Genomic DNA, 11,517 nt, shown 5'->3' with positions numbered 1-11,517 from the left:
CACATTCTGACCCGAGGTTTCCTCCCCTCTCTAATGCCCGGCGGCACGGCGAGTTCATGTATTTTTCTGTACGCTCATAGGCGCTCTGATGGGAAGTTCAGAGAGGGTCTACCAAGTGAGCATGGGGATCTGGGTCATGGTGACCCCAATTGCTGGCACTGTGTTAGGCTTAATCCTGTTTTCAGAAGCTATTTTAGATTTTTTTCATCTGTATTAGTTAAGTTTCTTTGGTTGCAGGTAGCTAACATGATTTAGCATAAACTAAAAAAGGAACTATTGTAAAAGAATACAGGAGAGTTTCATGGAACACAAGAGTAAAAATATAACTGACTTTTAATGAGGAAATGGAAAAATCTTAGGACTCTGTTTCTTATTTCTGTTTCTTCAGTGTCGCATAAACATTAGTCGAAATCACTGACATCTTCTGAGAACTTGGACGATGACACAGGATCCCATGGAGAAAGGTATTTTTTATCATCTCCGTGATTCATCTGAGGAAACAGACACAAAAATGAAGTCGCTCCACAGTTGCAGGCACAGACTTTTTTTTTTTTTCAGATGGCCTCACATTTATTAATGAAGCAACACACCACTGCAGAAAAAAAAATCGAGAAAAATGACGTTTCCAATAATTTCCCAATTAAGACACCAAACTGTTCAGACAGTAAGTGATGTTTTCAGTGATTTCAAGAGGCAGAGAACATGGATAGAGCATAAATATATGAGCTATATGAGCCATCTTTGATGTGCCCTTCCTTATAGAACCAGTTTGGTTCTTCTCCAATGTCATGTGCAATTCCTTATAGACCCAGTTTGGTTCTTCTCCAATGTCTCCTCTTGGAGTTGTACCGGATTTTATTACCAGTTTTCATTCGAATCCATTGGGGAATGGGACGGTACTGCTTTTGTTTCTTGGCCAGGAACCTCTTGATCCTGAAAGTCTTGTGAGAAGACATGGCGAAGAACAATCGACCTCACGGACCACTATGGCGGAGAAAGAGAGGGCACAGACTTTTGACCTCAGCAGCCTGGTCCCAGAGCTGACACCCCCTCATCTCTACTGTTATCCAGGTGGGTAAAGATGAGAATGAAGCTCAGGGGTCCCCCTAACCCCGCCCCCAGCGGCATCTGTTTGAACATCTTCAGTGGTGGCTGGCAGGGAAGGACACGGTGATCCCATCCAGGAGCAGCCTTAATGAAGCAAATCCTTGAGCTCCAATACACCTCTCTGATTGACCAGGTGCATGCCCCTGGGGTCACCCTGACTCTTCTACACCTGAGGCTGCATGCCTGCCATCAGGTATTTTAGGACCAAATGTTGTGGCTGTGTTGGACTTGCCACTCTCAATTCTCTCAGCTGTTCCCAGGTTTTAATATGTCATTGTCACCCTGTTTCCCATCATTACAACGTGCTGCCCATGATAGGACGATCAGTTGTTTATGATAGAGCACAGGTTCTCATCTTTATCAAACCCAATATCCACCTCCTTCTCACAACAAATATTTTGTAATGCCTCCCCTACTATCAAGAAATAAAATTCACAAACACACAGAAGGTCTATCTGGAAGAAGTCCAGCCATTGTTAATATAACAAAAATGGATTGTGCAACATCGATGTAACCTGGCAGCCAAGGAGAGTGGACTGGAATGCGCATGCGTGAACAATGCCGACTTCACTGTACTAGTCAGTGGGGGCGGCAGACGCTGTTGAGTGAGTGTGTGTACTGTGTGGCCGTTGCATTCAAAATAACTGGGTGAGTAGAGAGCAACGAATCTGCATCCAATTTTGCGTTAAGCTTGAACAAGCCTCTGCAGAAACTATTCAGATGATTCAGAAGGCTTTTGGGGATGATGCAATGAGTGCAACACAAGTAAAAGTGTGGCACAGATGCGTCAGAGATGGTCAGGAATCTGTGAAAGGTACCCACATTCTGGAAGGCCTGCAACAACCAGAACATCTGAGAATGTTGAACATGTACGGGCTGCAATCAACAAAGATCGGCGACTGACAGCGCGAGAACTAGAAGCTGATCTGGGGAGTCCAAAAACTTCCGTGTCCGAGATTTTGATGCAGGCTCTTGGCATGAAACGTGTCATAGCAAAATTTGTTCCACGGCTTCTGCTACCAGAGCAGAAGGAACATCGCGTTGGTGATTGGCAGCTTCATCACAACAATACACACCCCTACAGCCCGGATTTGGCGCCCTGTGACTTCTGGCTTTTCCCAAAACTAAATACCATTGAAGGGGACTGAGGTGTCATTGTCCTATGTACAATGTTTCTTATATCTTGTATCTTCTTCAATAATTGTCTCTATTTCTCATGTTATGTGGCTGGGTACTTTCTGGACAAGCCTTGTATATACATACAAACATACGTAACTACCTACAGGCATAATTTAAAAACAAATATTCATGTACAGAGGAAGCACTGAGAGTACAAGAACATTAACTTTAAAGAGGAGGCTCCCCAAATTCCTGGAATTCAAGGCACACAGACAGAGCTCCTTGCCTCGGAATCCCATGTGAGTCATCCCCCAGACGGATGTCAGGTTCGAACTTCCTTTATTCCTACAATGCCAAGTCTTCGAGTCACACTTCCTCATTCAACAAAATACTGACCTCGTTCATAGAATTTCTTTGTAAGTTCTGACATCGTTTCATTTATGGGAAGGTGAGAAGTACAACTTTTGTCAGCAACTGTCTACTTTAGCATTTCCACACCCAAGGTATTTTTACTGTTACACTAATATCAGAAGTCACTCAACGCTGAGATGGTAGCTAAGGTTAAGTTAGAAGACTATTTCCTTCACCCCGTGTGCTTTTCAACGTTGTTCACGTGAAAACATAACAATTTTAGGTATAAACGGAGAGAGAATAAGATAATAAATTCTTGTAAAAGTGTCATTTCGGTTATACAGTTGCTAACATTTTGTCATACACGCTTTATTTTTTCCCTTTGCCAAAGTATTTTAAAGCTGGTCTCAGACTGAAAAACAATGAAACCTTATGTCCTCCCCAACATTTCAGCCTTTACTATTTCACTAACTGTCTTCAAAATAAGAGAGTGTTTTCTTATATATCATTACCATGCCTCCCAAAATCAACAATCGATTCCTTCAGAGTCTCTGATACCCAGTCCATATTCAAATTATCCCAAAGATGTGTTTTTATATTCTCTGTTTATATTTAGTTTTATTTGTGATCTGAACTAGGTCACACATTGCAGCTGATTGCTCAGTTTCCCGTCTCTGTTGAACAAGTTACTGTATTCTACAATTCATCTTGGTTGGTTTCCTTTCACTTTTCTTTCATTTAAAAAAACAATTCTATTTTTATACTTTGGGGGGGGAGGAAGTTTGAGGAAGGCAGTATGCTCACCTTGTATCTGGGGAAACCTAGTATTTTTTAAAAGCATCTCGTAAATATAAAAAGTATATAAGCTAAATGCTATTTTCTAAAGTAAATCACTGAAAACACCTAGTTACTAGGGTGCTAGAGAGTAAGAACAAAAATTCTTTGGATGATGTGACTTCAGTTTTATGTTTATAAAGTATATCTGGGTCAGTAAAAGAAAATTTTTTATTAAGAATTTTTAAGTGTAACGGCCCTTTTTCAGAACTAAGACTTTTCTTACTAATTTCTCAAAGACATTTCTTAGTTGTAAAAAAGAGATAAAAGCATATTATTTATTTTAGCAGTCTCTAAAGGCAATGGGATATAGTAGTAGGAAAAAAATACTAGCTAGAGATTTAGGGAATAAGAACTGGGGTTTTGTCCTACCTTTATGGGGGGTGGGGGAGAAGGCACATACACGGAACAGGTGAGGGGAATGAATAAACAATTGGGGGGATGGGGAATATCTTCAACATAGCATTGATATCCCTGAAGCTAAGATCCTTGAGTCTGAGAAATGGGCCCCCTTGGCTATCAAGGCTTTAAAATTATATTTTGAGGCTGATAAAGTGACTCCCATCTGATACCTTTCCAAAGTGCATCTAGCGCCCTCACCCTCGCACCGGGGATAGGAACAACAGCCGAAAATTTAAAAGTTCAGATCATCTTTTTTGGCAAGGTTGAAGCCAAATCAAAAATACTACACACTCAATAATGAAAATAATTAATAAATGCTCTTTTAAGAAGTACGGGCATTGAAGGGTTTATCACACTATGAAGGGATTTTGCTATTTTTGTTCCTAGATAACCCCAATTAAATATTCTAGGGTTCAGGTGTTTCCACTGGGGTTTGATTTCTGCTAGATTATTTTTTTCCAAACCACGGGTTAAATGGTTCCTTCATGATCATACCAGTAAGTATCTGTAATGGTGACCAGACATTTTAGTAATCAGTCACTGGTTGATGTTCCTTGGTGCTGGCTCCCAGTTAAGACACTGGTAAGAGAAAAGGTGTCATTAGCCCAGGCAAGGCAGGAACTTGTTTGATTGGCCATGGAAGTGTTTCCTTGAACTGGTCTGATTAGCAACTGCTGTGGACTGACCGGCAGCCTGTCACATCACCGATGGAGCATCCACAATCTATGCCAAGAAGAAAGATGTCCCATTGCCAAGTGCCAGAGAAATATTTTTTGAGGAAGGTGGGCTTTTCAAAAACATTAATTAGCATAATCATGATTCTCACTGATTTATTCAAGAAAAGGTTATTGCAAACCTACCAAGGACCAGGCCTGCCATATGGTTTATGGTTCTTTCAGGGGTTCTCAGTCAATCCACACAGGTGCCAGACTGCATAGTCCCAGAGGGGCAACTGGATGACATTCAAAGACAGAGACTAAATTCATTCTTTGCTTCCCTATCAGGGAAAATAATTTCCATTGTGTGTATTAAGATGACAATAATGTCTTCGGAATGGAATAGATGATCATCAGTAATTTAGACTCACTGAATTAATTTAACCTGCATACACAGTTTGGGAGAGTGAAGAATTATAGCTGATGGCAAAGTAATTCAGCAGCAGAAGCTTGCCCTGCAGGAGTCTGATAGACACTCATGTAAAAATTCTCTAACACAGTCTGTTTATAAACAAAACAAAATGAAACAGCAAAAACAATCTTACTAAAAATGCACAGTCGCAGACCTCAAAGGCATCAAAGGGACTCAGGATGAAATTTGTGCTCATCCTTTGCTTTCCCACCGGGATCATCAAAAGGAGCACCTAACTCAGGGGCCGCTGCTACTTCGGGAGTGGAGAGGGAGCCAGGAAGGCTGAGTTCCCTCTGCGCCGCTACCCCAAGTGCTGGAGGGCAAGATGAGGCGGGGAACAGGGCTGTCCTGACCGCGGACACAGTGGGCTGGGGGTGGTGTCTGGTCGCAGAGACCAGCCCCAGTCGCACCGTCCAAGCAGAGCCCAGAAGCACTGCAGGCCCCTCCTCCGAGACTCCGGGAACTTCCCCACCCCCGCCCCGTCCTCCCGGTGGCCACCCCCAATGCCCTGCCCGGGTGGAGAGAACTGGGAGGGGAGGAAACGCCCGCATCTTGCCCCTCTTTGTAAATGGTGACAAGGAAGAAGGGCAGTTGGGCATGGTTCCTGCGCCCTGACGCTCCCTGGCAACCCACAACAAGCTGACCACAAATGAACAAGATCTAGAAAAACCACCGTGCGGCCTCACCTTCTCTCTTCACCTTCTTCCTGTTTTAAATCCCCCTGTTCTAGCGGCCACCGTTCCTTACACTTGCTGTGCGAACTTAGCTACGTCAAGGGTTTTGGTGTTAATATACCAGGTTCTGCAAAGCGGAGCTGTGCTAGAGACTGCTGCTTTCCCCTAATACCTGATTTACCCAGAACAATGACACTTCCCAGCCCCCCTTGCACCTCACTGTGGTCTGGTGACAACGTTTGGTCAATAGGAAATAGGCAGCAGGGGTGCACGCACCCTCTGGGCAGCGTGTCTGGAGGGAGAGGGCCTCCCCTTCTCCCTGCCTCCCGTCCTCCTGCTGGTGGCAACGCAGAACGTGGGCGCGGTGGCTAGAACGCAGGCATCTAGTGGCACCCACCAGTGGAAGCCTCAGGATGAGGTGGGTGAAGCCCGAAGGTAGAAGGAGGCTGCGGCCCTGCTCTGGGCCGCGCTGCCCCAGCATCTCCGCCGCAGCCTGAGGGCCGAATAACCCCTGTCCTAGTCCATCAAGCCTTTGCTCTAAAACTTTATAGAGCAAGAATTTAGTACAGCATTATTTAAGCCTTCAGCATAGGGTAATAATTTCACATCAGACTGATCGCTAGTGGGTTTTGGTCTAATACACATTATCCTAGAAGCCCTGGGAAAACCAGTTCTAGAATACCATTTTAGAAATTTGATTTTTCTGGGTGGCAAGAGGAATTAACCATCCTCGGAGCTGCACTTCACGTATAAGGGCCTCTGAATGAGAAAAACAAAACATGGGAATCTTTCCACACCAGCCAATCCAGACATAGGTCATCGCTGGTGCCTCAGGCGGGCAGTGATTCATAGATCACTTAGCCAGGCAATGACTTAATTTTCTAAGGATTCTAAACCTTTAAGGGAGCCTCTAGATGTTTTCTCTTGGGGGAAAAAAGTATACTTAGTTAAAAGCAGTTTTACAGCCCTTCAGAATCTTATTGACAACATCCTGGTGTCCCTAAACTCTCCAGTTAGGAGCCTCTATGTTATCTCTACTGTTGTCTCTCTGTTGCCATTCACAGTTAGACTTCGGAAAAATTATTGAACCTACTGAGCATCCATTTTTTCCATCTGTGTAGTAGGAGTAATAGCATTTTCAGGTTTACTGCAAAGGCCAACATAATGCCCATAAAGTGCTGAGCATATCGAAGGCTTAAGTCTGTCACTTCATAAAACCATGGGTCATTCAATCATGCTAAAGAATTTATGACTTAAGAATATATAAGAAATGAAAAACTTACAAAAATGACAATGATCATTCCATTAATACAATTTAACTTTTCAAGAAATTAAGTGCTTATATAATATTTCCCAGGCTTTCAGGATTCACAATGATGATACCAGTGACCAAAGTGGGTGTGTCCTACACAATCTTGGGCAGGACAGGATGGCATATTAATGCCCTGAGCCACTCTGACCTTGGAAGGCAGGGCAGGGCGATGTAATGATGTCTCATGGGCAGCATCCAGGTATCCATGGATTTGTGGAATGGGTGCCATTCTTAGATTCAGTCAAGTAGGGATTCTTCTAGCCTCTCTCTTTCTTGTAGGTACAGCGCCCAGGTTAGAAAGACAGAGAGCTGTAGACTTTCATTTCTGACATTGAAAAATTGTCTTTTCCCTCTTGTATTTTTCTTCTTCCTTGATCAGTCTTGTTAGGGTTTATCAATTTGATTAATCTTTTCAGAGAATCAGCTTCTGATTTTGTTAATTTTTTTCAATTTTTTATTCTCAGTTTCATTGAGTTCTGCTCTGATTTTTACCTCTTTCCTTTTGCTTGCTTTGGCTTCATCTTGATCGTCTTTTTCTTTTTATGGTGACTAGCTGATACTTGGATAATTGACTTTAAGCCCTTTTTTCTAATAAAAGCATTTAAGGTTATAAATTTTCTTCTAATCACTGCTCCAGCTACAGCACCAGCCCCCAGTTTGGTCGGTCATGTTTTCATTATCGTTCACCTTGAACTATTTTCTGGTTTACTTTGCGATTTCAAATATTTAAGGCTTTTCTAGATAGTTATTAATCTCTAATTTCTTTCACTTACGGATAGAGAACATACTCTAAAGTTTTAATCTTTTCAAATTTCCTGAGACCGCAGTTATCACTCAGCATGCGGTCTCCCTCGGCGACTGTTCCCTGTGCACTTGCTAAGAAGCGTCACTCTGCAGCCGTTCTTCGGCAGGCGCGGCGTTTCATAAACGTCTGCTAAGTCACGGTGGCTGACAGCGTTGTTCCAGTCGTCCATATCCTCGACGGTTTTCTGCTGTCATTTGTTCTGTTGCCTCCTGAGAGGAGGGTGTTAGGACCTCCAACCACGACTGGGGGTCTGTCTGCTCTTATATTCATTCGTCTTTCTGTTGTTCTGCGTGCCGTGTGGGGCGCTCTCTCTTCTCGTGTCTTCCTGACGAATTTGTCCTCGTGTCATTCCGAAGTGTTCCTCGTTCTCTTTAGTGATATTTCTCACCTTGGACTCTACACTGACTCCATTCCGTCCGAAGTTAATGTCGCTGCCTCGGCTTTTTTATGCTTATGATTTCCGTAGTCCGCTTTTCCTCTTTGTTTCTTTCAGCCTATCCGTGCACCTAGGTTTGGAGTGCCTCTCTTGACAGCAGCGTGAAATCAGGTCTTGCTTGTCTGATATGGTTGTGTTTGCGTCCATCATCTTCATATTTCTTTTTCCGTTGTCCCATCTGTGTTTCTCTCCCCTATCGCAACTTCTCTACTTTCTTTTGCATTAAATATTTTAACATTCCATTGTGATCCTCTACTGACTCTTTGGCTATACGCCTCTCCGCATTATTTTTAGTAGCTGCTTTAGTGGTTATAATACATGCCTTTAATGGATCACAAGCCACTCAGAGGGAATACTGTTCTGTATCAGATACCTCATCGAACCATATAGCAGTGTGGTTCCATATGCTACACACACACACACTCACACACACACACACACGCACACACTCCTTGTGCTGCTTTTGTCATATGTATTACATCTACCTCAAGCCAGGAAGGGTGATATTTTCTGCCTATAAAGGGCATGGAGGTTCAGGAACTTTCCTTAGGGAAAAAAAAGAAGCTGCAAACTTCCATACGTCACCCAGGTACAGTTTCCCTCCTTCCAGGGTGAATTCCACTCCAGTTTCTATGTGCTTTTAGTCGCTCTCCACTGCTTTCAAATATTAAGGAAGTTTTCCTTGTTAGCTCTGGGGTTTAGTCTCACCACGTTACTTTGTCTTTATCAAACCCCAATCTCCACAGTCAGCCCTTTTCAGAGAATTTTGGAAGACATTAAAGGCCTCCATTGAAGTAGATCAGCAAACACTCTCTACATTGGGAAGATGAAGGTACTTAGGCTGAGACTTCACCTTCAGGGACTGAGTTCAACAAGCGGATACCCAGACAAAGACAGGACCACGTGGCCGTTCCGAGTGAACCCGAGCTGGGTTACGGAAGAGTATCTGGGCCTGACAGCAGATCCCGCTCTACAGCCCCAGTGGTTTCTGGGATGTTAACCTGTACGTGGGACATGTGAGGCGGCTGCTGTTGTCTCTTCTGGTGACCTTGAAAAACATGGCTGATGCTAGTTCAACCAAATGCTCTCCTACAGAGTGTGGCTTTCACTGCTCCTCAAACATTTTCTCCTCTTCACAAAGTCCTAGAGCTAAAGAAATACTCTTTAGATTGTTACGTAGACACACCGACAGGATGGACACACAGACAGGACAGACACCACCTGGCTGTTAGAAGCACAGTTCTAAAGGCAAAACCAGGCGAGCAGCCCCAATGACTCTGCCTCATGGGGGTGTCGCCCGGTGGGGGTGACCCTGCATTACGCATCAACATCAGCACCAATAACAGATACTGTCATTTCTGGAGGCAGGAATTGATTATTGTGATGTCTAAAGATTACGGTTCTGAGATGCTGATACTTAAACACTGGACCTGAGGGTGGCCAGATTTAGCAAACAAATGAATAAAGAATGGGATGTTTTTATTTTAATTTTTAAAATTATCTTAAATTGAAGATAAAAAAGAATAATTTTTGAGAATAAATATGCTCCGTTTCTCTTACAACTATTACATAAAACATACAGAAAATTTGTTTGCCATTTATCTCAAATCCGCATTTAACCGGGAGTCCTGGCAAACTTAACTGGCAGCTCTGTGATCTCCATTTGGTGCTGCCAAAAAGGGCAGAACTCTGGACCTGGAAGGCCACACTCGGAGGGAGATGGGACTCTGGCTGGGACGTTCAGGATCCCTGGGAGGGAGGAGACACTAGACTGAGAAGCCAAGATCACAAGCCACCTGACAGTCACCAGCTGGACTCTTGTAAAGAAAATTTTCCTTTCGAGAGCTCCCATAGAAATAATATTTACATTTATCCAGAGCTTTTATGTGAGTGTGCTCTATAATTATTCATTTGTTAATTGCCACGGCATCCTGTTGAGGTTGGTGAATATTTCTACTGCCCTTATTGTGCAATAAAGTAAACAGGGACAGAGGAGGGACTGACTCACAGGGCAGCCCGTCGGGGCCTCCGTCATGAGAGCCCCAAATAAAACCAGAGAAGAGGAAAAAAGAAGATGCTCTGAAACCCCTGGAAACTCCGCATTCTAAACAGCTCTATTCTTGCTAAATAAAATAGACCGGAACCAAAATATGTAGAAAGAGAACTACTGAAGGCAGATATTTTCCCCCAGAGGAGAGATCAGCTTGCCCACCCTTTGATTCTCCCCAAGCAAAGGTGAATTTCCTTGTAAGTGCCGAAAAAGGATGATAAGAAGAGAAACAGAAATTTCACCCGGTAGTAACAACGGTGGACGTGAATTGACTGTCTCCTCTATCAGGCAAGTCTGTATATTCGACTGAATTTAATCTTCACGAGTCTGCGGGTACTGGCCCCCCTCCCCCCGCTTTACTGATGGGAGGGTGTAGACGCAGAGGGCCCGAGGGACCCGTGAGATGCACGTGCTGTCTGCGGAGGAGAGGAGAGTCCAGCCCAGGCCCTGCCCGGCTCTAGTGCACACACGTTTTCTGCAGGGACTCTCACCCACACACAGGAACAAAACAGCAGACCCAAACATAATTAAACAGCTTAGCTTTTCAAATACGATTTAAATGTACTTTGTCTCGTTCATAAATTCTAAAGCAATCTCAGGACAAGGGCCACCCCCAGAGTCGTGCCACGGCTCCTAGCTCTGTGACAATGCTCCCCAGCACATTATCTCTGCAGGTCTCCCAATGACACCATCGTTCAAGCAGGTATCTTTACCTTCCTTTGGGAGACAGGAAACTGACTTCTGGGAAGGTTAAGGGATTTGCCTAAGGTCACATGGGGGCAGAGATGGGACCAGAATACATCTTTGACTTTCCATTGTCCTTGTTGAAAAATGGAGGAAATTACAGTAATTATCCCCAATCTGCAATTTGAGTAATACACATGTTTTTCTTCACCTACGTTGTTCACCTCCTGTCCCATGACTGACAGTGGGAGACAGAACCTCCCAGTAATTCACTGTTAGAAGCTCCCTTCTTCTAGCAGCTCCTGGTGTGGCCTGGAAGTCCTCCCCCACCCGGCTCTCAGCCACCTGTCCAGCCTCATCCCCTGCCCCCTGCAGGAGGCACTCACTCGGGACAGACAGGGGATGTTCGTTGTCCCCACAATGCACCTCCACACCTAGTCTGGAGCCAGGGGAGGGGGGTTATACAGACCCATGCAGGACAAAAAACCCAACACCCTTGCCTGACCCCCAGCCTCCCCTGAATGTGCAAAGGAAGGGGAACCCCAAAGGTCTTTGCAGAGGACTCTTCCTCTGGCAGACACCGGGATCAGACAGTGGCAGGGCCTTCTTGCCCTT

The 11,517-nt window shown here is 44.3% G+C and overlaps 1 long non-coding RNA gene and 1 pseudogene across 2 annotated transcripts in view; both read right to left on the bottom strand.

The window, feature by feature from the left end:
* Positions 1-315: 315 nt before the first annotated feature.
* Positions 316-11,517, bottom strand: part of LOC150008008 (uncharacterized) — a 48,720-nt gene continuing 37,518 nt past the window's right edge. Inside the window, exons 1-2 of one of the 2 annotated variants that reach the window (XR_016511666.1) lie at positions 5,628-5,683; positions 316-491 (exon numbers count right to left, since the gene is read on the bottom strand). This is a non-coding gene — a long non-coding RNA (uncharacterized LOC150008008). Of the gene's footprint in view, positions 492-5,627; positions 5,684-11,517 lie in introns of those variants that run through there. The other variant, XR_016511665.1, reaches the window with a different exon arrangement.
* LOC150008009 (large ribosomal subunit protein eL39 pseudogene) lies at positions 648-997 on the bottom strand (annotated as a pseudogene).

The sequence above is a fragment of the Furipterus horrens genome, unplaced genomic scaffold, assembly GCF_987537825.1.
Source record: "Furipterus horrens unplaced genomic scaffold, mFurHor1.1.pri manual_scaffold_6, whole genome shotgun sequence".
NCBI lineage: Eukaryota > Metazoa > Chordata > Mammalia > Chiroptera > Furipteridae > Furipterus > Furipterus horrens.
The sequence above is the reverse complement of the archived record's forward strand: the minus strand, read 5'-3'. Positions and strand labels throughout refer to the sequence as shown.